Consider the following 25723-nt stretch of genomic DNA (forward strand, 5'->3'; position numbering starts at 1 on the left):
AAAAAGATAGGGAAGTGGCCCATAACCCAGGTAGCAACCGCAACTGAAATAAGGTAGTTGCAGTAGGCTAATGCTAGTTTTTTAAAAAAGAACTTACTTTCAGATGTTTCTTTTGGTTGGAGGGGGAGTGTTTTGATGCTGAGAGCAGCTTGGTTGTGGGCAAACAGTGTTTGCATTGAATGGTCAGATTTTGCCCATATGAAGTGGTGTCGGAATTTCCAATTAAGAAATGCATTCCTGCCCGTGCACTGCTGGCTCTGTTGTGCTGGTTCCGGGTCCATTGTGTAACTGACACCACCAACGTTAACAGGACGCTTACATTATAGCCTCTTATTTCGTGTTTTGTTTGAGTTTCCAGCAATGTGTGGAATTACCAAAATTAGATTGGGATTAGAGAGGGGATACCCTAACATATCAAACAGGAAAAGACCACAGTGTAATCCATTTTTTTCAACAAAGTAACTGTATTCTAATTATCACCTTTTGAAACAGTAACTGTAATGGAATACAGTTACTCATATTTTGTATTTTAAATATGTAACACTGGTACATGTATTCCGTTACTCCCCAACACAGTCTATGAGCAGGCTGTGTCCCTTGGTTTCTCAGTTAGGTTCATCCCTTCACTTGTTTCTGGAGTTGTTCTGTACATTATAAAATTTGATAAGCTGGCACAAATTGTTGACAAGAGTGTTGGGCCATAAAAAAAGTGTTGGCTGTAGCTCATGAGAGCAGGTTGAAGAGCAGGTCATCTATTAATTAGAAGGTTCAATTCCTGGCTACATGTATCCTTGGGCAAGGTACTGAACCCCAAGTTACTCCCAGAGTATGAATGTAGGTGTGAATGTACGATAGAAAACTCTTGGATGTAGAAATACTTGTGTGAATGGGAGGATAAAGGGTTTTGAATGCTCAGGTAGAAAGTGTTCTATAAGAAAACCTAAAAGACTCATGACGCATTTTGATGCCAAATTTTCGACATGCTCTCTGGCATTAACATCAGCACAAAGACTGTGCACTGGGAGCTTCATGACATGGGTTTCCATGGCTGAGGAGCTCCCGTAAGTGTGCATATATAAGAAACTTCACCTTAAGAAGGGTAAGTTAACTAAGTTGTTCTCTTAAGAAGTGTGACACTTAAATGGTCATGTGAACCCAACAATATGCCAAAATAGAAGAGCTTTAAGTTGAATACATTACTTAAAAACTATATACATATATGTCAAATATATTTGAATAATAATGGCTCAGATTGTTTTGAAAAAGCTTGAACTTGTATTTACATTATGTTTTGTATTATTTACTAATCTCTGTCACTCTCTGTTGCAAGCTCCATACACAATACAGTTCAGAAACACTGGTTGTATTAACGTAAAACACCGACACTGGACAACAACACCTGCTGGGAGTTATTTGTCGCTGCAGGATTCTCTGTAATTTTTGGCTTAAACCTAAACCTTTACACTTGTCTTAAGCTTTCAAACACTGAAAAGCACATGAGATAGTAATCAAACCCTAAACACGACAAAACTGAAGTGTTGAGCTACAGAAGTACTAAATTAAGGACTGGAAGGCAAACAATAACAGTTTCATGAATCAATGCACGTGTCCTTGCAGGAGTTGTACTACATAACTGAGACAAATATACTTCTTGGGTAAAAGTATAAATTACTTGATACCAGAACGTTTCAAAAACCAGTAAGAATTGAGGTAAAGTCACAGATTTAAATTAACTTAAGGACATTGTTTGCATTTACAGTGTAGAAGCATTTTCAAAATGATTTATATCATCTCTTTATTCAGAGCGCTTTGGCTATTCAACATTTGGTGCCTTTGTGAGTAATGCAATTATTAAAGCAGAAAGAAATAGGATCTGTTTAGCTTATTTGCACAAATCAATATTTATTAATTGCCAGTCATATCATCATTGCTACATTTAACAATGTTGTCACACATGACGGATTTTCCTCATATCACACAGGCCTAATTGCCACTTAATCTAACGGAGAGTTAGGCTGGTGTGATCTATCTCTTTGGTAGCTGGCTTCTTTCCTTGCTGTGCGGTTAGTTACGGATATTGTGGAGGTTATTTTATGTACTCTGCTTTGTTTGTTTTGGATCCTGACTTTGCTGTGGTGCAGCAATATTACAGGAAACTGAAGCCAAAGGTAATTTAGAACGTTGTCACTTTTGTGGCTTCTGTTGTTTTACTCACCTGATGATAGTGTGTGATTTGTGAACCAGCCTGCACAGAAGCCCTGGTAGTTAGTATGAGAAGATATGGTGTGAAAATTAGGCATTAGAATTCAGTGTTGGGGAGTAACAGAATACAATCAGCTTATCTGAGCAGAGTTGGACAGAGTGTAAGCGAGTAATCCACAACTTGTGACAATACATCTTTAAACTGCATTGCCATATTATCTTAGTAAGGACTCATAAATAACTACTCAAAACAAGTGTTAGGGAAATCTGTCCAGAAGTAAAAGATATTGGCTGATATATCGACTTTTTAAGTTACCAAATATCGGTATTGGTATCAGTCATGAGCATATATCAGTTGTGGTCTAATTAGAATGCAGGAGACTGTGCTTCGGAGACTTTGTCATACAGATGCATAAATACATTTATGTGTGAAGATAACTTTTAAATCTGAATGTTCACGGTGTCTGTGTGCATTTCACACTGAACTGTGCTTATATAGCCGAGGCAATTAGTTGATTAGTCAGTCAACAGGAAAATAATCAAAGGCAGTTTTGATAATCACTGAAGCATTTTAGCTGTTTAATCAACCAAATATACACATTAAATATGAGAACCTCCTGCCTTTCTGTATTATTATTGTAAATTGGCTCCTCTCTTTTGAGTTAAAAAACAAAACAAAGCTGTTTCATTTTTTTTAAACTAAGTTCTCAAAGGACTGGTCTTAAGTTCTGCTCTTCCCAAAATAAACTAAAACACAAACTTGTGATCATGCTTCTATCAGCAAGGAGAGTGTGCCGTATTGGCTTAGTGCAAATGCTGCGTACAACATCTGAAAAAGCTATTTGGGTCATCTTTTAGTTTGCAGTTTGGTCAGAATATCCTAGACACACACACACACACACACACACACACACACACACACACACACACACACACACACACACACACACACACACACACACACACACGCAAGAAACTACATAGGTGTGAAATTTGTTGGCAACCTGACAATGAACAGAGATGCAGTTTTTAATAGGAGGACACATTATGTTAAGAATAATATCACCAGTTCAAGTGTATCAACTCACTGTTGTGTCTGCTAGACAGCTCTTAAAGAAAATACTGTTGTTGCTATAGCATTGTTTCTGACTGGAATAATAAACAGAGTGTGGAAAAGGTGCTTCTTCTTCTGTTTCTGCTGTCAAAAATGATCTGAGCGGTTGCTTTCTGGTCACAGTAATCAATTTGTGTGGTTTCTAAAGGATTATATCAGTCTGCATCGCTGCCACAGGTGGCAGAATGAACACCGGGACAATAAGTTCAACAGTGTGCTATGGAGCAACATAGGTAGAGACATTGGCACGCTGTTTCTTCCCTGTAAAGCCAGTTTTGTTACCTCAAAATTGAAATCCGCTGAGATCTCAGCGTAAAACAATAATAAAAGAAGTTAAAAAAAAATTGAATGAGACATGACTCATATATTATTTCTCAAGCTTGTTACTAGGGCGTCGACAGGAAGTCGACATGAAAAAACGCTGCATTCGAATACATTTTTAATATTTACGGGGGAAAAAAACAGAGAGGGGCAAAAAAAAAGTGCTTCATTAAGTCTGCCTTATCTTTCAAGACGCATTTCAAGTGTCAGTGCTGTTGAAGACTTTGTGCACTTAAAACAAGAGAACGCCACATAGTTCAGGGATTAGAAAACATTCCAGCATAGAGTTCTTTTTTTTAATAAATGTGACTGAAAGTAGGACAGATAAGTAGAGAAAATGAGACCGAGGAAAACTCAAAGGGGGGAGAATGGGATGCTTTAAAGGCCCCAGTTTAATAACATGCTGCTGGTGTAGAGCTAAAAATCAATGGGTAGTATGTGTGTGTTTGATAAGGAGCACTGAACATCATCCAGTAAGATTCATGATGTTTGGTGATAAAAGCTGCGGATATGAAACAAGTTGTATAGAGAAAATGATGCGCTTCTTTCCTTTCATTTTTCCCCATCTTTTCGGCTCTTTGTTATTCAGATTCACCTCTTAATATCGTTTCACTCTTCTTTTTTTTTTGTGTGTGTCATTATGTTGTTTCCTCTTATCCCCGTTCCTCCATTTATTTTCACTCTGTACTTCTTTTCCATCTCTTGAAAGAGGATGACGGGGGCAGTAAAAAGCAGGGCAGTAAAGGTGGTAGATAAGGAGAGGGAAGGCAGTAAAAGTGTAATCGTCAAAGGGAAAGAGTTCAGTAAAGAGAAGCGGAAGACTCGAGGGAAAATGCAGGTTGCAAAGACTTTTTTTTTTTTTTTTTTTTTTTTACATCTTGCAGTGATGTTGCATTAGATCGCAGAGAACAGGTGGGAGGACCGAGAGGAAAAAAGAGGTTAAGTGTTTGGTGTTCCCACATCCCAGCTCTCTTGCTCTTGGTGTGTCTCAATCTATCTTCCTCTGCGTCTGTGGTTTGCCATCTCCTGCAGCCTTCCTGACCATGTTAATAGCAGCAGCGTATTATTTATGAACGAAAAGGCAAGAAGACATGGAAACAACATTAGCAGAAAGACAGGATCTTCCTGCAAGAAGCGACATCTTTGAAGGGCCATTGACAGGATGTGTGCTTGTGAGTGTTTAAAATAGATGTCCTCCTTTGAGGAGATGACGCATGCTCGATATGACACTCTTTCTTTGTCTGTATCACACACCATCTATGTGCCCATTAAAAAAACATGTGATGTACTGATTGACAGTTAATAAAATGAGGAATGGGAAATTTTTTTTTTTTAAAAAAATGGTTTGTTTACGTTGCTGCATGTGGGACTGGAGTTTCTGTGTGAAATTGTTTCTCTGAAGGTTTGGAATATTAGCACATGTGTATGTTTTGTGTGTGTGAGAGTGACAGATAAGCAGAGAGTGAAGAGTGCATTACTTGCCAGTTTCTGCCAATTACCCCACTAAGCTTGAGGTCAAGCGAGTAAGACAAAAAAAGTTCCTTTCTTTTTTCCCCCACATTTAATTCACATCCGTTGCCTGTGATTGCCTCCTCTCCTCTCCTCTCCTCTCCTCTCCTCTCCTCAGAAAAACAGGCTTACCACAGCCTTAAATAGTAAAGTTTCTCTTATTCTATTCAGATACAGGCAAGGTGAGACTCCCATAGAGTGTATGTAAAGTCATCCTTTTATTTTTTGGCCTCAGTGTTTTTGTTTTATTTTACATTCGTCATTTAACTTGAACATGAGGGTTGGCTGAGTGGCCGGAGTGCAGTGGTCCAGAGCTGCAGTTTTTGGCACTTCCACAGTGATTGCCACTTGGGGGAGAAGTTTGCTTTTGGATATTGTCAGCAGTATTAAAAGGAGGATTTGAGCTATTTGAAGTGTGGAGAGCCTGACCTTTGACACAGTGGACTCAACTTTTGTGCAAAGTCACGACATCCATCAAAGTTTAGAAAGTTGTTGCTGTTTGAGAAACCTATGAGTTTACTTTTGTGGATAAATTTAAGAACTGATTGAAGTTATTGTATTGTACTAATAAGGAAGTGATTAAGGTGTGGCATATACTAGAAAACTTCCCTATTCAGGTGGATGTAACAGATGTGATTGCACCAGAACATGTATTGTTTGTTTGTATGTGCAGTTTTACTCTGAAGCAGATGCGAGAGAAGGCAACGTTTCACAGAATGGAAGCGTAGTGTGACGGCTCTCTGACTTCTCTGCTCTCTGTCGGTGTCACAGCTGCAGGTCTGTGTCTGTTTGATGGGCAGAGCTGAGCAACAGTACGCGCATACACAGACACACACCCCCCTTCAGAAGAGTAGCTGCAGTCGCCATAGCACGCAGGATAAAATAGGGGATTTGTTTGTGCCACAGTCAAACAGAACCAGGCAACATGGCGCTTTTCCTGCAGAGCTGTGTGGAGATGTGGGTGTGTTTCTTTTATTTGTATTGTATAACAGACACTTTTGGATGAAACTGTTGTAAGGAATAACTTTGGATAATTATCCTCTGGGGAGCTCGCCAATGACTACATACCTTTAATGACTTTTTTTTTCTGTTTTAAAAAGGAAGCAAAACACTTTTCTATTAGATCCACTTTGGTTGTGGTGGTCTTTACTTTCTTTTAATTGTGTTCCAGCTTCTTTATTTTCTTCCTACATTGCTTCATTTTGTGGTAAACGCTAAAGGTAGAAAGCTGAGAGCTGTAATCATGTTTTTTTTTCTTTTTAAAGGAAACTTTATACTCTATACAGCTAATGTTTGCATCCTTTTTTTTAATAAGACGATCGAGTATACTACGCTATTTAGGTTATGGTGGCATTTAAATCATTCAGCGGGCATTTATGTTATGCAAATGCCCTTTTTGTGCTTTTGTGCGCATCCTTAACAAGCAGCTAACAACCCAAAGAACTGGGGCTTTAATGTTGCTGTGCAGACAGACAAAATTGAGTGATTTCCTCCAAAAGTTCCTTAAATAACGAGAAAGTTCCTCCAGTACAAAAGTGCATACTGTAATCACCATAAACACCCATCCATCCATTATAGGAGAGCTGGAGCATATTCTAGCCGTCATACATTGAAAGCATACACCACGCACAGGTCGCCAGGCCATGCTGTGAGACAATCAGAAAAAAAAGTTTTATAATTAAAGTTAATCAGGCATGAGGTGCCAGGTTTACATTCTTGTAACCGTGAGCGTGAGACCCATCACAAAAAGTTTTTCAACTGCGTGGAAGCACTTCACCCTGAGCAAACAGCATTTTGGGGGTTAAAGGAATTTCCCTCGGAACTTGATTTCTTTTAAATCTCTCCAAAGGTTCCTTGTCCCTTGGCAAAGTTCCTCCACTGGAAACGCTTCATTTTCCTCCAGCTCCTCCTCCTCTCTCTCTCTCCTTACTGGCCTCGCTGCCCCAGCCGATGGTGCTCCTCCTCCGAGGAAAGGCAGCACTAAACGGGCTCGGCGCTGCGTCCCCATGTATTTTTAATGGCCATGCCCGTCATGCTGGAATCTCAGCTTGAATTATGCATAGAGGATGAGTGAGGGAGAGGAGCGAGGAAGGACATAGGGTGGTGAGAGAGAGTGAGAGAGACTATAAATCGGAACGAAAGATGAGGATAAAAAGACGACAGGGGATGAGAGATCATTGAGGACAAAAAACATGCTGGGAGAGTGGGCACAGGGAAAGAAAGACAGAGATGTGTATTTTGGAATAATCACAGCTCTGACAGAGTAGAGGAGAGTGCGACCTCTCACCTCCCTCCATCAAGCCCTCATTTTATCTTTCTCCACCCCTGGATCTAACTTCACCTCCAAACCCTGCATCCCTTCATCTCCTCTATCTTTCTCTCCAGGGTTCCCTTTCTTCTCTGTCTCACTATTTCATCACCACTTTCTCTTTCTTTCAGTTGCTCTCTCTTTTACATCCCTTGCTCACTCTTTTTTTTTTTTTACCCTTTTTTATCTGGCTGGCTCTCCCCCTCTTCCCCTTACCCCCCACCTTCACAAATTATTGCCTTTTTTGTGTATGTGGCTGTTGTAATGGTGTCCTGGTGGGAAGTGGAAGTGAACAAAAGGGGAATAATTACTGAAACACAAAGACAGAGGGTGTAAAAAGAGCAGCAGCATGCATACATAGAGAAAGTGAAGGACAGGTTTGGCTCAGACTTTAAACCACTGATTAGCACCATGCACTCATTTCGGCTTCCAAAAGCAAACACTCGGTCTTCTCGGTTATGGTTATTCTAAGGTTTGACGACATGCTCTTCAAAAAAGAGTCGAGCAGCTCCATGGATTCAACTTGCAGTCTTCTTGTTCTTATATCTAAAGTATCTGTATGTAGAAGTCTGTGAATCTGTGCACATAATTCAAATCAATTCAGATTAACTGTAAAAAGCACCAAATCACAGTTGCCTGAAGGTGCCTTATATTGTAAGGTAAACATCCTACAATAATACAGAGAAAACCCCAGAAATCAAACGACAACCCTATGAGCAAGCACTTGGCGACACGGGGAAAGAAAAACTCCTTTTTAACAGGAAGAAGTCTCCAGTTTTAACAAAGCTCAAGCCATTAACCCGCCTCCTGTCTCATCAGGAAGAGGGAAGGTCAGATACTGTGCTGGTCAGTTACACAGTGGTCCTCCAAGGTATGGAGGCCTATCTCCCCCCACCACTCCCCCTGCCAGTGGCAGACGCCCTCAGACATCGGTGCATTGGTGGTTCTTGGTGTCCGGGGATGGGTGTTCAGGTACGCAGCGGCTCACTCCTGGTGGCTGCTTGTCGGGGCCTGGAGCCTGGGGCTCGCTCGGACCGCTTCGGAGGGTGGGGTGCTCTCAGCCCCTGGGCCTGGGGCTCGGTCACTCTGGCACAGCTGGCTGCCGGCGGAGCTTATGGGCACGTCACTGCAACCCCCCCTGGCTTCTGCTCCGCGGCTGCTGAGTGACCCCTCATCTGGGGCTCTCCTCAGCTCTTTCCGGGAGAGTGGCACGGTTGCGCCTCAGTTGGTCTTCCTTGGTCTCTTGTGTTCTGGGGGCCTCTGGATGTCTGGAGCCTGGATCTCCTCCATACCTGCTTCATGCCCTGGAGGATGGGGCTGTGGCTCCCCACACCCTCTAGCAGATGAAGGAACCTTTTAAATACAAGCGTCATGCTCACAGGTGTACACACGGGTGCTCGCACACAAACTACACCCTTTTTGGCTCCTACCTCAAAGCACACTGTGCGCTGTCAATCTTACGTGCTGCACAATAATATTCAATATTTAGTATTTACTGTTATATTAACATAGATTATTATGTTATTATATTATGTTATTATATGTTGTTTATTATATTGCTCTCTTTTCTTGCTTGTTTTCTCTTTTTTCTTTCTCAACAGGTGATTGATATATGTATTTTTTGTCTCTTTGTTTTGTTTGTTTTTGTTTTCTCCCCTTTATCACCGTTCCTCTTCCTCGCTGTTTTTCTTTCCCTACCTTTCTTTCTTTCTCCCTTTTCTTTCCCCCAGTCATGTCTGTCCCGTGTGTAGCAAGTGAAAATAAAACGAAATAAACAATAAAAAAAAAAAAAAGGTAAATCAAATGGACCAATACGGCAAGGCCGGGATGGTCCATTTGGTAAAGTAAATCCATTGGGCATCTTTCTTGGCCTTTAGACAATAATTCTGGTGGCAAACGAAACAAAACGGACAGGCGTTGATAATTTAAAAAAAAAAAAAAAAGTTACACAGTGGTAGCTGATAGGTGCTGATAGATATCCTTGAAATAAAAATCAGTTATCTTGTACTCAGTCTAAGTTTAGAGGACAACCAAAATACATATTTTTAAACATTACTGCATTTAATGAGGCAGGTTTTGTATAAATCACAGAAAAAAAGTTTTAGCTGCTTGTTGGATGTGTGGTGTTTGTCCTAAAGACACATTTCTATGCCCTGGCTTTTAACACACTATGACTCAAGCATTTTGGTCTTATTTGAATTAGTTTAGTTATTGTTTTAATTCTTTTACTGTCCTATTATTGTTTTTTTACTGTTATTATTGTATTACATTGTTGCTTTTTAATACCATTTTTATATTGTTAAGCACTTTGTGCAGCATCGGCTGTTTGAAATGTGCTATATAAATAAATTTGACCTTGACCTTGACCTTGTATTTTACGCTCTGTGTATTCCCACAAATACACTCCTTAGACCTCTGCTCAGGATGAAGTTTGGTGAATCTATTTTATGACAGTTTTTTTCACAATTTTTGTTGTGATTTAAACCGTACTGCGCCGCTCCTGCTCTGATCCTGTTTCAGTTGTTGCATGACGTGGTCTATGTCATTGTAACCAAAAAAAGTGCCTTTCTTTGTGTACAGCTGCACAGTGCTGCATGTAAAGAGCATTTCCTGTCCGTCAAGCATGGCTCTGAAAGATTTTTGAAAATGCCTCATTGACACATATCTTGACCCAATTTTAAATTTAGTGAGAAAAATATCCAAGATGACCTTCATTTAGGAAAACGTGGGACTTGTGTCAGAACTTTATAAATGAGCCTGTAACTGGAACAGGGCCACGTAATAACACATACATTGATGGTAAAAAAGGAAAGTACATCCTCTGTCAGTTATAAGGTTTTACATATCACGACATAATACAAAGAATCTGTCAAAATGAGGTAAACACAGCCTCTAATGAACAACAAAATGCTGAATATAACGTTGAATTATTGTTTATTTAAGAATAAATGAAGACAAAGTATTGAAAGAGTTTGAAAGACTGTGTACACCTTTATTGCTTTTATAAGAATTAAGGGGAAGTAGCAGTTAGATGCCGCTAATCAAATGCATTTGATTAAGTGATCATGAGCACATGTGAGCAACTCTATAAAAGCTAAAGTTTTGGCAGACCGATGGTCTGGGGCATCCAGGTGTCAAGGAGGAAAAACATCAGTAATGATTTTAAAGAAGCAACTGCTGTTGCCCATCAATCTGCGAATTGTTATTAGGCCAACTTTGCAGAGAAACTGCAAAGAGCTACAGCTCTAAATGTTAAATGTTCATGCTAAAAGTTCATGGCACTACAATTAAAAAGAGATCAAACAAGCACGGCTTCTTTGGGTTGCTTCCCAGGAGAAAATCTCTTCTTGTGAAAAACTGAAAAAAGATCATCGTCTGTTGACATCCACATGACACCCTATTTATGACAACCATAAAATCAGGAGACAGCTTGCCTATATAATGGAAAGTGGAAATGTTTGTGCTGCACAAAGACCGAAAGCAATTGAAGACAGAAGGACAGGTCTAATGAGGTAGATCAGGGGAATCCTCCAATTCCTGTGATCTATGGTGGTGAAACCCTTTTGTTTAAGTTATGACAAAAACAATGTCTTGGCACCAAAACAGTCCAAGTAGCCATAGCAGTGGTATCAGGAAATCAAGCTCTCCCTTGATAATCATGGCAGTGTACATCGTTACCACTAGTCACACTCGTACTTGAAGTAATTATTCATTGAAGTCAGCAAAGTTTCCTTTTGGTCATCACCCCTCTCTGCCTGCCAGATGTGACTCACAGTGAATCACACACAACCTGACAAGCCGTTGACTTCTCCAGTCCTGATGCGGCTTTGAAAGCTGACAATGAATTTCAGAGGTTACACGTTGAGAAAAACCTTGGGGCTTTGGTATTTTGGAGTATTTTTGATATTTCGGCGCAACACCAGCGATAATTAGGATGACATTTAGAAAAGCTTTGATGTATTTCCTCTCATCTGTCAGGGAGCCCCGAGAGAGAATCACAAAAAAGTGTTTCTTCTCCATATGGATGGGCTTTGCCTAGGCTACTCAAAATGCCTGTCAGTGGCTTCAGTAAGGCCTGTTTGGGGCTGATTGCTGAATGTTGAGCTACTGATAAATTAATGATTAACCAGGTCAAGAATAAATATTAAAGACATGATGATTTTCTTCTGTTTAATCTTAACTGACTACAGTCAGGAAAACATTCTGTTGCTTTGATGGGTTTTATTGTTTGAATTGTATGAACTAAAGACCCAACTGTTCTAACAGACACCAAGCGCAGGCAGCTATCCCTAGTGACAGTTGCTCATGTGGAGAATATTGCAACAGTCATTGCAAACGAAATTTAATTATAGTGCCAGGAAAATATTAAGCAGCCTCATGCGACCTTATGCAATTTATTACAAATGACTCTATTTGCTAATTTTGGGCTGCATTCAGAGGAGAGAAATAAACATGGAGCATCAGTGAGTTCATGCATACAGGAACAGGAAAACACACATTGCAAACAGGAAGCGAGAGGTTGATGGTGATGATGGAGAAAAGATTTCTAAATACAAAATAGCAGAGACAGAAAAGGGAAAATGGTAACAACAGGGTGTCAGTTAAAAAGCAGAGTAAAGATAATATCTTTGCTCGAGCATCCCCTCCCCCGAAAAATCCCAACGCCCCCAAGTGATAAGACATGAATGGTAATCAGATTTAAAAGAGGTACATGCCTTCACCGATATGTATACATGTGAAGGGTTTGGCTGCCATTGTAATACAGTCTATTAATACACTACACTTGTAAATAAATAATTCAATACCATTTGCATGTGAAAGCCATTACTCATTTCCAAATTAAGCTGAGTGAAGATGAAACTGATTTATGATTTAATAACTTCACGACTAAAACAGCCATTTGTTTTAGCTAAATGATAACTTGCTGACATGCTAGAAGAAGATGGTGAACATTAGCCGATTAATATTGTCAGCAGAGCCTAACTTATATAACTTATCCGGTATTCTGATCAGCTGATATTTCCCTAACATTTGATATGTACCTGTATGCTCTGCCCAAACGTGTTGCCCACAGGAGAGTTGGAGAGCGCATTCTGGTGGATAAACCGTACAACATAAAGTTTCATAACATGATTGAAGGGTGTTTCTTTGTTACTTTAATTCACTTTATTTTCTTTATAAAAGTTAATAATGCTAATAGTTAGCTAAATAGCTAAAGCTAAATAGCTAGTGTTGGCCTGATGCTAAATCGCTCAGGTTGTTAGTGTGAGCATTTGCTGATGTGATCTCATCTACACAAGAAGCAATTTGCTGTTCATCCGTTGCTTTGTGGGAGGTGGTTGGCGTTTGTGGACACCGTAGTCTCCCTATTTTTTTACCATTCGAAAAGTTTAACTTTGAGCCCCCACTTTGTGATCATTTTGCCTGTTGTTAGGTAGTTCAATGATTTTCTGTGGTCTTTGGCTGCTGTGCTTGCTTCCTGTGTGGATGTTTCAATGTTAATTGTTCCTATATATCATAGTATAGTTGGCTTTTTTTTTTTTTTACAGTGTGTGTGTGTGTGTGTGTGTGTTGGCATCACAGCTGCTGTAAAAAGTTTTATGTACTCTGGCTTTTTTTCTCTGACATTATATGGCACCATGTCCTTACAAACTGCATGATACTGGTGACATTTAATCACTCTGAAACCACTGAAGGACTGACACCCTCCTGTTGCACAGTGTGGAATAGGAGAGTTTCCTGGTGTGGCTGTTCGTTTCAAACATCCCTTGTGCTTTAGCCTATCCTTTAGTCATTCTTGACCTTCAAACAGCATCATTCACAGAGTCTCCCTGCTAAACACGTACTTTCTTGACCTTTTAAACCTGTCCAAGTCTTTAAAGCTATTTGTTTTCCAATAAATAATCTTCTTTTTAAATTTAAATACTGGCTCCAGTTTTTTTCAAACATATTGTAGATGCCACATTTTATTTGTACCATAAGGAAAAAATATATTAATTTAACTAAACCATATTGACAATATACTTCATATGAAGTACTGTACAACTCAAAATTAATATGCTTTCAAAAATAATGGAATCTGTTGTTTTTTATTCATCATAATTGTATTAAAAAAAACTAAATTCTGCTGGAATATTATTTGTTGTGGGGACTATTTGTGATTAAAGATTCAATTTTCCAGCTATGCTGGAGAAGAGAATGTAGACGGACTCGTTGATGTTAAGATCATAGCTTTGTGGGGGGAATATTAAATGCTGCAGAACTTTGGGGTCATTGCCATTGTTCTAGATACAGTGAGGTATTTTGACACAATTTTGGTAATTCATCTGGAGTTGATTCCAAGTGTTGAATTCTGCAGTGCTGGAACTCTTAGTATGTGGTCCAAAGAGACATCAATGCAACTGAGGAAGGTCATGCTGAGGTGAGCAAATCAATAATGTGTTACTTCTTAAAGAAAAGGATTGAACTGGCCTTGCTATTAACACCAAAAGGCCTGAGAGACCACAGAAGACAAATAAACTGCATAATGGCAGAATTATTTCCATGGTTTATAAAAACAAATTCACAACATCTAACCAAGTCATGAAAACTCTGAAGAAGATGAGCATCATTGTCAAGGTCAGAAATCAAGAGATGCTTTCATAATTGGAGATATAGTAAGTAACAAGTTGCACACCACTGATTATACTCAAGAACAAGAAGGCCAGACAAGACATGAAATCATCAAGAGCATGCACAGAGAGAGATGAAACTAGAATGATGAAAGAAGAAAAGCATGGAGAATGAGAAACAGCTAATCCCAAAGCATATCAAATATGGTGGAGGCAATGTTATAGAATGGACATATCTACAAATCAAATATTGTGATTGACACCCTGTGATTATGATGATTAGACTGATGGATGAAGTAATACAATAAATTCTGAAGTGCGCAGGGCTATATACTCTGTTCAGATTTAGCTAAATGCTAAAGACAGCACTTTGTTGTGCAAATGGATATTGCCCCACAGTATACTGCAACAGCAATACTAGAGTATCTCAAAGTAAGGAAATTGGATATTCTTCAGTGGTCAAGCCAGCCACTTGATCTCAACCTAAATTGCCTGAAAGAACATCTTGAGCAAGGAAACACAATGTTTGGTGATGCCCATGCGTTCCAGACTTCCATCCAAGTATTAAAAACAATATTCACATTTAAAATTACATTAGTTTATCTAATTACCTTTGACCTTGTGAAAATGGGGTGCTATATTTGTAAAAATCTCTTGAATTAACACCAAAGATCTGCACTTCAATCCACATCCTAATACTTAAATACCTAACTATAAGCAAGACATGATGATTACAACCTATTTTACTGCCTTATAGGTTTGCCTCAGTCACTAGTCCTCCCCGGAGAACATGGAAATCTCAGAGTCTTGTTTTTTGTATGCATCGCTTGCAAACTTCAGCTTCAGTGCTTTGAAGTCTAAAACAAAGGCTGCCACGTCATCAATGACTTCGTCATAAATAACCTACAGGGTCTGTTTTGTTATTTTGGTTATGTTGCCTCATTCTAAATTATTTCTGAAAATAAGTTTGGGCTGTAGTAGCAGAATAAGAGAAATATGATGTCTTACATTACTGATATTTTTTTTTTAGAGGGACGTTAACTCTGGCATGAAAAAAACTTTAAGACGCACAGGTTAGCAACATGTAACATTGCTTTTACTTGTGTTATTGGGTGTATTGGGGATAATGTTAGTTTGTAGTACTGTGAGTTTACCAGTATAGTTATATGACAGCAATCAGTGACTTATCCTTCGTGTAAAGAAACATAAACACGACACCTTTTAACTTTAGAGCTTCTAGAAAATGGTGGGTTTGCCATGTAAGATTCTTACCTATAATCAGGAGAAACATCAGGTTCAGTGTCAGGCTCAAGGACGCTTGGAAATGGGGATAAAATGGCAATCAAGTCACCGACCCTGGAATAAAACAACTAACTACTGCCCAAGGCACACCCGCCCCATGAACTGTAGCACAGTCGATGGAATGAACAGGCTATGATGAGTTTAAGTGAATATGTTAATGGAATTTAATATGAATTTTCATCATTTGAATGAACATTTGCATTAGTCTGTAGTTGTAATAGAATTAGCATGCCACTTGTAGACAGAGAAACAGATCTTTTATATAATATAATGTGTGTAGTGTCCAACAATTCCCAATGTATTAAACATAATTCAGTTTAATGATAATTGCCTAAACCAAACAGTCAATGTAAACAGTTAATGTAGCTTTTGCGCCAATGGTCTGTCTGTGAACTTAAGTCTGTGTATCATAATACCTGTTGGAGAGGTGATTTAGAAAGCCCTTGGGGGTGCTTACCCCTGCATATCTCCATAAAAAAAGCAGCTTTGCAACAATACATAAAACTCTCAGAGCGTGTTTCACTTTCTGTCTCAGAGGGGGATTTAACCGCTAAGACAAGACAAGTCTTTCCCTTCGCTCACTGAGCTCCATCCAAGTGGAGCTGGACACGAGCCAAGGTTTATGCAAGGGAAAAAAAATAGTTTCACGCATACACATGAGTGCATGCGCAGTGGAGCAGGGAGGCACACTGTACAGACGCATTCACACAGTGTTACTGATGTTTGTGGTTAGGAATTAGTTATTGGACATTTTGCTCCAATGAAGAAAAGAAAAGAAAAATAGCGGAAGTTTCTCATTTTGCATCAGAAGTTATGACGATGGAAGCAACAAATTCACCAAAAATGGACAGCATTCTATATTTATTTGTATTAAATGTTTAGTATGACAAAAGACACAGACTAATGCTTTGAACTCTTGTCTGTTCCAGTGGGGCATCTCAGCTGGCTAGCTAAAGGTGAATCATGCTTCAAGAAAAAGGATCTTTATAGCTACTTTAGAGGCATTTTGGTTCATTTTAGCTATGTGGCTCTTTACCTGTGTGACATAAATGCTCATTGATTGTTGATTTAAACTTCCACCAATCCATCCATCCATTTTTTTTTTGCTTATCCAGTTTAGTGTCAGCCAATTGTAACCTAACACAGTTAGGTTAACCACACAGCCAATGGAAGGTATTTGCTGATCTTGGCTTTAGTATTGGTATTGGTAATCACTGGATTATGTTGTTCACACAAAATGAAAATAAAGACAGATGCCAACAGGTGATTCGGAGGAAAACACACTAATGAATGCTTAAAAAACATCCGAATGACCCATGAGAAAATCTGCAGCATGATACAGAGAGCAGCTAAACAATAAAGCAAAGGAGTGGTATTAGGCAAGGTTGATGCAAATGAACACATTGAATGGTTACTTTATTTTTAGCAGCTAGTGACGCTCCAGCAAAACCTTTTGTTGCAAGCACTTAGACCTTAAAAAAGTTAAGAATTATAAACAAATTCAAGATTGCATTCATGCATGTGTAGCACTGCATACAAATTTATAAAGTACATTTTACATGGTTTTTAATATTGGACTGTAATAATATTCTCACTTGTGCCTCACAGTTGCACTGAACTGTACAGTGAATCTTAAAAATCAATGTCAATTAGATGCAAAGTATTTTTATGGCATTTATTAGGGCAGAATGTTTCATTACAACATTTCGTCTTCTGGTGCAGCAGCAGGTGCAGGAGCATCTAGTGCTCTCTGTTGATACAGATCAGAGGGAGCTACAAAGACTTCTGTGTGTCCGAGGTGTAGGGATGGCATCCAATCCCGATCACACTGGTTTGCCTAAAACAAAAGCACATAGGTGTTGTTTGAATTAGCAATGTTGCAGCTAGGGATGGGTATCGTTTAGGTTTTATCCGATACCGGTGCCAAACCGGTACTTTTGAAACGGTGCTCAAACCGGTGCTTAAAGAATGGGGAACACAAAATTGGTCCAAAAACCTCTCATGTTCAGCTGTTTTTTTGTAAAAAGATAACAATGTTAACCTTTTCTGCAGCTATGGGGCATATATGGTATCACTCTTGGCTGGAAGCAGTGCTTAAACAATGGAAAAAACACAAACTTTGTCCAAAAACCTCTCATGTTTAACTGTTTTCCACTTTTTCTTTGGTCATTTTAGCCTTTTTGGCCAGGGTGAAGGGAGCATCTGCCATCAAACAAGAAGACAGCTGCATGTAACTACGACGGTGTTTGCTAGTTCACTTTACATGCATTAATGTAATAACGTGGTTAGCCTACTCAACGTAAATTACACACGAACATTAAGCTACTCACGCAGAAAAGAACGGCTGCTGCTGCCATCATCATCCGTCATCTTTTCTGCTACACTGGCAGGGCTAGGGGCCAGGACTCTCCTCTTCGTGTTATTGGGGGATGTTGCTAACTCCGGGTCCGATAACAGGCACCACACCCGCAGTAGATGTGCTCGGTGTGAGGTCTGCAGCAAGCTATCAAATACGGCGCATTTTTCGGCTTTTAAAAAAAACGCTATGCGTCGCCAGGTGTTTCATCGGATTTGAGGTGTTACCTCCTTTGCACAGTATCAGCTTAAAGCACTTGTTGCAGGCTGCTGAGTTTGCATATTTTGCTGTGAAGTACAGCCAGACTTTCGACTGCTTCGCCTTGGGCATTTTAAATCTGTAGCTCTGCTCTAAAAGAACGTACGTACCTGGAAACTTGGAAACGTAAAATGATTGGCTAGAATTCAAAGTGTATGACATCTCAGGAAAAAAAAGCACTGAAATAAAGCACCGAAATGTGCGCTGCTTTTCGGTCTGGTTACTACCGTTTATGTCAGAACCGGTGCCATCATGGCACCGGATACCGGTACCCATCCCTAGTTGCAGCAGCCCTGCAGTTTTTAACCATATAACATACACCCTGTTAAATTATGTCTGAAGTGTAACGATAGCAACCAGTCATATTTGCCTTGTCACATTTTCTTTGATTACTACGCTGTACTGCCATGTGGCTACAGCCAAGGTAACTGCCAAATCTAAGTTGTGCAACCACATGAAATCGTTGAAGGTGATGTTTTTCCGTCATCCATGCATTGTTGGCTCTGTGATCTCAGCTACTTGTCGCTGCTTTCAAGCTGCAAGGGTCATGAATTGCTTCCATTTTGGTTGTATCTGTATTTGGTGCCATGTACAATAGCAACTTAGCATTCTGATGAATTTTTAATTTCAGCAATTCAAATTTCAAACCCCAAAACATCCTTTATCTTCGTATATTGCTTTAATACATCTGACTTCCGCGAACAACAATCCCATAATGGTTCGTGCTGGTAACATCAAAATCTGAAGCTTTATATCAGCCGGGTTCTAATGACTTACTACTCCAGTGCCATCCTTTAAACCAGTGTGCTTGCTCAGTCAGCCTTTCCTGGGTATTAAAGGGTTTCTTTGAGACGGGCATAACGGGCCTCTTCAGTTCAAGTCTACCTTGGAGATGTTATTTTTACAGCTCTGTAATTGAGGCTGTTTTTAAGCCCTGTCTGTACATATTGATGTGGGTCTATTGTGCAAAGCCCATTTCACCAAAGTGAAGAGTTGGTTTTAGCAGTTTTAAACCACATGGCTGTTGTAAACAGCAAGGTGTCACGGATAAGTGTACTGTGAATAATGTTGCCTATTAGCACAGATGGCAATGTAAAAAAAAAAGAAAAAAGAAAAGTGTGGGAAGATTTTCTGCCGTACACATTTAATAAAAAGGGTATATGAGGCACATAATAAGCCAACTTGCAAACAGATGCAGCTGCATCTTTACATCATGAAAGCGCTAAGTAGTTTCTAAGAATATATGGTATTTGTTTAAGTGAAGGTACATTTGCTAATGTCAGTTGGGTTGACTGCATCTTCAGGGTGAATTTGTAGCTTGATGCCTGTGCTGCTTTAATTTACAAAGTAAAAGTTTCTTAGCATGTAGCTTACAGCCAAAAAACTTGTAAAAACAAGAATGATTTTGTATAAATTAATGTGTCAAGCAACAAGAGTGCAAATCAGTGCTATTCTGCTCTGTGTGCTATCATGTTAGCCATGATAATCCAGTGCTATAGTGGAAGCTTTGTGTTTGTCATTTTTTCGAGTTTTGATCAGTTTTGATCATCGACATTAACTTGAGCTTGAGACCTGCTTCATAGCTGACACACACGGTTCAGTTCACATATGCCTCTTCCTCAGAGTGCGTGGGTGCTGAGGGCTGTAGGTGTTTGCTAATGCGATATGTACTTTCTGAGAGTGAGGAAGTCTGAATAGGTTTTGGGAGAATATATATATATATATATGTATATATGCAGATTTGCTTTTATATAGCTGTGTATGTGTGTGTACTTGTTTAAACATATTGGTGAGGACCTGAAACTGGCATGCCACTATACTCGTGGGGACCAACAGTCACTTGTAGGGACCAAATGCCAGTACTTACAAATTTGAATGCATTTTCGAGGCTCAGAATGTGGCTTTAGGGTTAGGCATTAATTTCTGATGGCTAGGATTAGAGTAGGGGGCTAGGAAAAGCATTATGCCAATGAAAACGAGTGAAAAAGAGTGTGTGTGTGTGCGTGTGTGTTTTAAAGAGAAAAGAGGAAAAAAGTGAGAGGGAACAGGAGCAGGCGTTCCTCAGCTGGAGGTGCCATTATGCAGATAGGAATTAGATTTACACTGCTGCAGCATCTGCACTCACACCCACAATCTGTGCTCTTTCTCTCACTCTCAGACGTATATACATAAATGCACCTGTTAATTTCCTCCCTGTTGTGTGCTGGCAAAAGTGGCAACGTATTCATAACTAACCTAGTGACATGCATTCCTCTTTTAGAAAAACGCAGATACAAATACACACACTAATGAATGCAGAGTGATTTTTCTTATGCTTATCTCTTTCTCAACAGTTTGCAAGAAAAAAAAACAGACTTGTTCTACTTCTTCTTCTTATACTACTACTACTTCTTTTGGCTGCTCCTTTTATTGGTCGCTACACCATGTCATCTCACGCTGTCCCTAGCATCCTTCTCTGTCAGATCGACCCTACACATATGCTTAACTCTTCCCTGTGGCCTTCCTCTTTTCCTCCTGAGGCCTGGCAGCTCCATATTCAGCATTCATCATCCACTATCCCTCCTCTGCACATGTCCAAACCAGCTAAGAGCTAAGCCTTACAGTGTAGAAAAGGTCTACATAAGAACTAGTCTTTTTGCCATTTAGGTATTTAAACTCGTCCAACTTCACTGCTTCTGCTTGTAGCTTCACTGTTACACTAGTCCTACCTCTTTTCATACACATATTCTGTCTTGTTTTTTTATTGACTTCCATTTCTCTTCTCTCCAGTGCATTCCTCCACTTCTCCAGACTCTCTTCCACCTGTTCCCTGTTCTCATTATAGATCACAATGCCATCTGCAAACATCATAGTCCACGGAGACTCCTGCCTGACCTCATCTGTCAACCTTTCCATCACCACTGCAAACAAGAAGGGGCTCAGAGGCGATCCCTGATGTAATCCCACCAGCACCCTGAACCCATCTGTCACTCTTACCGCACACCTCACCACCCCCACAGGCTTCTCTGCCATCCCTGACTTCCTCGTGCAGCACCACATTTCCTCTCCTGGCACCCTATCATATGCTTTCTCTAGATCCACAAAGACCCATCGCAACTTCTTCTGACCTTCTCTGCTTTTCTCCATCAACACTCTCAAAGCAAACATTACATCTGTAAAGCTCTTCCTCGGCACGAAGCCACACTGCTCCTCGCTTATTGTCACCTCTCTTCTTAACATCGAATAACAGAGAATGATGTTTTTTTCACATGTCTATACTCACTTTTACTCGTGACTGGGTGTTTTTGTTTCTGCTTGAGAGTGTGTGTAGTATATGTGTGTGTGTGTGTGTGTGTGTGTGTGTGTGTGTGTGTGTATATATTTTCACCTAGTCTCAGTATTTCTCCATGGGGTGCTGTTGGACCTGTTTGACTCTATGAATGATGCCTCTGCAATGTTGTGAAACGTATGACTGGTGTGTGAGTGTGTGCATGTGTATGTGTGTGAGTGAGTGAGTGAGTGAGTGAGTGAGTGTCTGGGGTCCGGTCAAGAGGCCTGAGGGGTACTGATTAATTTAGCAGGCTATTGGTGATAACAGACTGCCTTGAGGTATGACTCTCTGGGTATAGCGCATACACACACAAACATGCACAAAGATTCATGCACACTGTACCGAAGCTGATGATAGGCGCTAATACATAAACAAAAACTCATTGCTGTCAGAGACGGAAGCAGGCATGCAATTGAAAGAGGACGAGGGAAACTCGAACACACACGTGCTTTCTGGAGGGCAGTTCACCGTCTGTGTGTGCATGTGCTGCTTTACTGAAAGAGATATGTTAAAGAACAAAAAGTAAAGAAGAAACACGGGGAAAAAAGAGCAAGGGAAATGTGTCAAGTTGAGCCCTTATCAGGTTTCTGCTGCTACAGCAGGTTTTTGGCAGATAGCGAGGTTTAAGTGTGCATTTATCTGCGAGTGTGCACGCGAATCTGTGGTGCAGCCACAGCTAACATATTTTATTACACTTGCAATTTCCTATTAGTCGCCATCTCGCCTCTGCCATGAAAAGTAAACACTATCTTTCTGCGTATTACTGTGTGCCACTTCGGTAGTGAATACATATCAAAGTGTATATGCAGTGCATTTATTTAGTGTATATATGTTTGTGTTCATTGCAGAGGTAAGCACCTAATTACATGAAGTTATTTAACTCGTTTAGCCTTTGGTTTAAATGTTTCTGTCCCCACCTATTTCATATATTACATTTAATTTAGATTTTCTCACAATTTGAAAATGTAAAAACTGAGAACTAGAACTTGCACATAATTCAGATGTTGCTTAAATTCTCTGCTGATGGGTGTGTGCAGAAGAAATTTGCCTTGTTCCAGGACACTGACACCACTTACACTACTGATAGACACAGTGTGGTTATTTTATGATGCATTCATGTTCTACTGATGTCACGCCAAAAAAATTGACTTGCCAAGGTGTTTCAGGTAGTTGAAAAATAAATAAACTGCAAAAATATATATGTATATATACATGCCTTTCCCTATCTTAACATTTGGCTTCCCACCTGCCCCTCTTTTTGGCCGCGAATACTGCACTTAATATTTTTAAGTGAGCAGTTATCATCACAGAAACAGCAGTTCTTCATATTCGTGCTTTGCTTGGTTTTGCTTTTGCTCTGTGTGAGGTAGGAAAATTCTTTCCCCAGTGTTTTTTTTCACTTCACTTCTTTCTTTCATCCGTGCAGACTGAAGCAAAGAGTTTAGCTGTGCAGACATATGAAGACCTAATTAATGACATTAGTCTATAAGGTTTGAGAGAGTTCTCTCAATATCCATTTCTGTGTGGATGTGTGTGGCTAAAAGAAAAAAAAATGAAGTGTGCAATCAGAGCATTAACTTGCTTTTGCTAAATTAACTTCTTAAGCAAGATAAGCATGAATTAAATATCTGCTATGCTCTTGCGCCCACATCTCTCCTCACACGTGCTTCCTCCGCCTGTCTTCATTGTGCGCTTTATATTTCTTTGCCCTGTGCTCTCACGCTCTTCGACAGCTTCTCTACACCTGTCTCTTCTTCGCCACTCCGCTCACTGTCATGTTTAGGGACACTGATGCAATGAAACATCTAGTGCGGGTTAAAAAATGGATGCTATTTTCTATTCCGTCCTCTCGTTCCTGTCTGGCAGTAATTATGGCTGTCTAATTGGGTCTATGGAGGCTCAGAGGGAAAATGTGTGTGTGTGTGCACTTGTGTGTGTGTGTGAGAGAAACTCTAACATAGTTTCCTGCTTATGTATGTAGAAGGGGTTCCGCGTGACTGGAGCTGAATTTAAAGTGATGCTGCCTCACGACCACAAAGAGGGTTTGTTTAAAATCAAGGAGTGTCTTATATCAACATATGCATACTGAGTATGAGATCCGATGAGCAGACAATGAATAGTAATTAGCGGACTTTGCTGGGAGCTCATCCTAATTGCCTGGTAAACATTTTGAGTCTTTTATAGTGAAAGGCTGTATTTTAATAGCACAGATGAAACACAGTCATTTAAGTGTGTTTATGCCCGGCTTGTTTGATTCCAGTGGTAGCATTGATTCATTCAGTTTCACTTCTTTACTTGCCAGTTATTTACACGTTTTTATGTGTTTTTATGGGCTAACAGGTAGGTAAGCAGTTTGATGTACAAGCACGACAAATATGAAAAAGGAAAATGTTTTACTCAACCTTGTTAAAAATGTGTAAGTCATTTTCATGGTAAGGCAAAGACATGCAGTAGATTTATGTACTCCACAAGCTACTTTCAGTCACTGCTGTAAACATGCTCCCAGTTTCTTTAAAGGCACAGTATGAGTGTTTTGTTCTCATTGGCATCACGGCTGAGTAGACCCAGTTGGACAGTCTGTGTTATTGTCTGTGGCATTAAAGAATCATCTGCTTTCTGCTTCAAGTCACAAGCCGGCTCATAGACGGAGACACGGCAGCTTGTGATGGCAGTCATTAGTTTATTTTGAAAAAATAGACGTAATCGCAAAACAAAACAACATATGTCATCTGTGGTGTGAAAGGTATCAGTGATATTAAGGCTGGACACTCCCTTTGCATCACACAGCTGCACATCTCCACGCACAAGGGTCTCTCTGGATTGGGATCTGGAGACTCTGGAGGCCATTTGAGTACAGTGAACTCACTGTGATGTTCAGCTCAAAGCAGTTTGGCCATTCTCCTCAGATTTTTGGCATCAATAAGACATTTTCACCCAGGGAGCTGCTGCTCACTGGTATTTCTCTGTAAACCTCAGAGATGGTTATGTGGGAAAATCCCAGTAGATCAGCAGTTTCTGAAACACCCAGACAAGCACATCTGACACTAACAACATCCATGTCTAGATGTCTAACTGATTTGAGTTGCTGCCATTTGATTGGTTGATAGACATTACAGGCTGTTGAACAGGTATACTTAATAAAGTGAATATGTGGGGTTGTGTGTCAGTAAAACACAAAGGATGAAACAAACCAAAATCCACATCTGGGCCCTAAACACAAAGGTTAGACCACTCGATGTAGAAGCCTGCACAGGTGGGCCCAAATCTGCCTAATAACTAGAGGTGGGAATCACCAGAGACACCATATATCGACACAGTTAATTTCTTTGTATTGATTTTTCCCCTCCCTTCTAATCATGTTCCCTACAGACTCCTGCAGAAGGACATCTTTACAGGGTGCAGAGAGAAGGAAGGAGCTGGAACAGATGGGTTCCCATCTTTCTTTATCAGAAATTAATCAGAAGAGAGCGTCAGTGTTCCATAAATATAAAACATGTGATGAGTGGGCGAACTTTATATTAAAAAATAAGGTGATATTGTGTAACAGACTAAAAGTTAATATATTAATACATTAATACATTATTTATCATCTGCCCTGGTTCATTTTCTTCCTTTTTGTACTGTATTTGTTACAGTTTTGTCAAGTCTGACCCGCTGATTTCGTCTGCAGTTAACTGTTATTGGTGTACACTACCAGTGAGAAAGTTTGGAGACACCTTTTCATTTAATGTTTTTTCTTTATTTTCCTGACTATTTACATTGTAGATTCTCACTAAAGGCATCAAAACTATGGAAGAACACACGTGGAATAACGCAGTAAATAAACAGTGTGAAATAACTCAAAACATATTTTGTATTTTAGATTCTTCAAAATAGCCACCCTTTGCTTTGTTTACTGCTTTGGACACCCTTGGCATTCTCTCAATGAGCTTTATGAGGTCGTCACCTGAAATGGTTTTCCGACAGTCTTGGAGGAGTTCCCAGAGATGCTGAGCACCTGTTGGCCCTTTTACTTTCATTCTGCGGTCTATTTCATCCCAAACCATCTCGATTGGGTTTAGGTCAGGTGACTGTGGAGGCTACGCCATCTGGTGCAGCACTCCATCACTCTCCTTCTTGGTCAAATAGCCCTTACACAACCTGGAGGTATGTTTGGGGTCATTGTCCTGTTGGAAAATAAATGAATAATAGAAATAAATGAATAAAATCCCAAATAAATGAACTAAACGCAAACTGGATGGATTGGCTTGTCACTGCAGGACGCTGTGGTAGCCGTGCTGGTTCAGTGTGCCTTCAGTCTTGAAAAAATACTCAACAGTGTCACCAGCAAAGCATCTCCACACATCACACCTCCTCTTCCATGTTTCATGGTGGGAACCACGCATGTAGAGACCATCCATTCACCTTTTCTGCAGCGCACGAAGACAGGGGT

The 25723-nt window shown here is 39.9% G+C and overlaps 1 protein-coding gene across 3 annotated transcripts in view; it reads left to right on the top strand.

Annotated features, from left to right (window-relative positions):
* grm8a (glutamate receptor, metabotropic 8a) overlaps window positions 1-25723 on the top strand; it is a 289622-nt gene that overhangs the window by 19153 nt on the left and 244746 nt on the right. The gene's annotated exons all lie outside the window — the stretch shown is intronic.

The sequence above is a fragment of the Simochromis diagramma genome, unplaced genomic scaffold (assembly GCF_900408965.1).
Source record: "Simochromis diagramma unplaced genomic scaffold, fSimDia1.1 OVJJ01000816.1, whole genome shotgun sequence".
NCBI lineage: Eukaryota > Metazoa > Chordata > Actinopteri > Cichliformes > Cichlidae > Simochromis > Simochromis diagramma.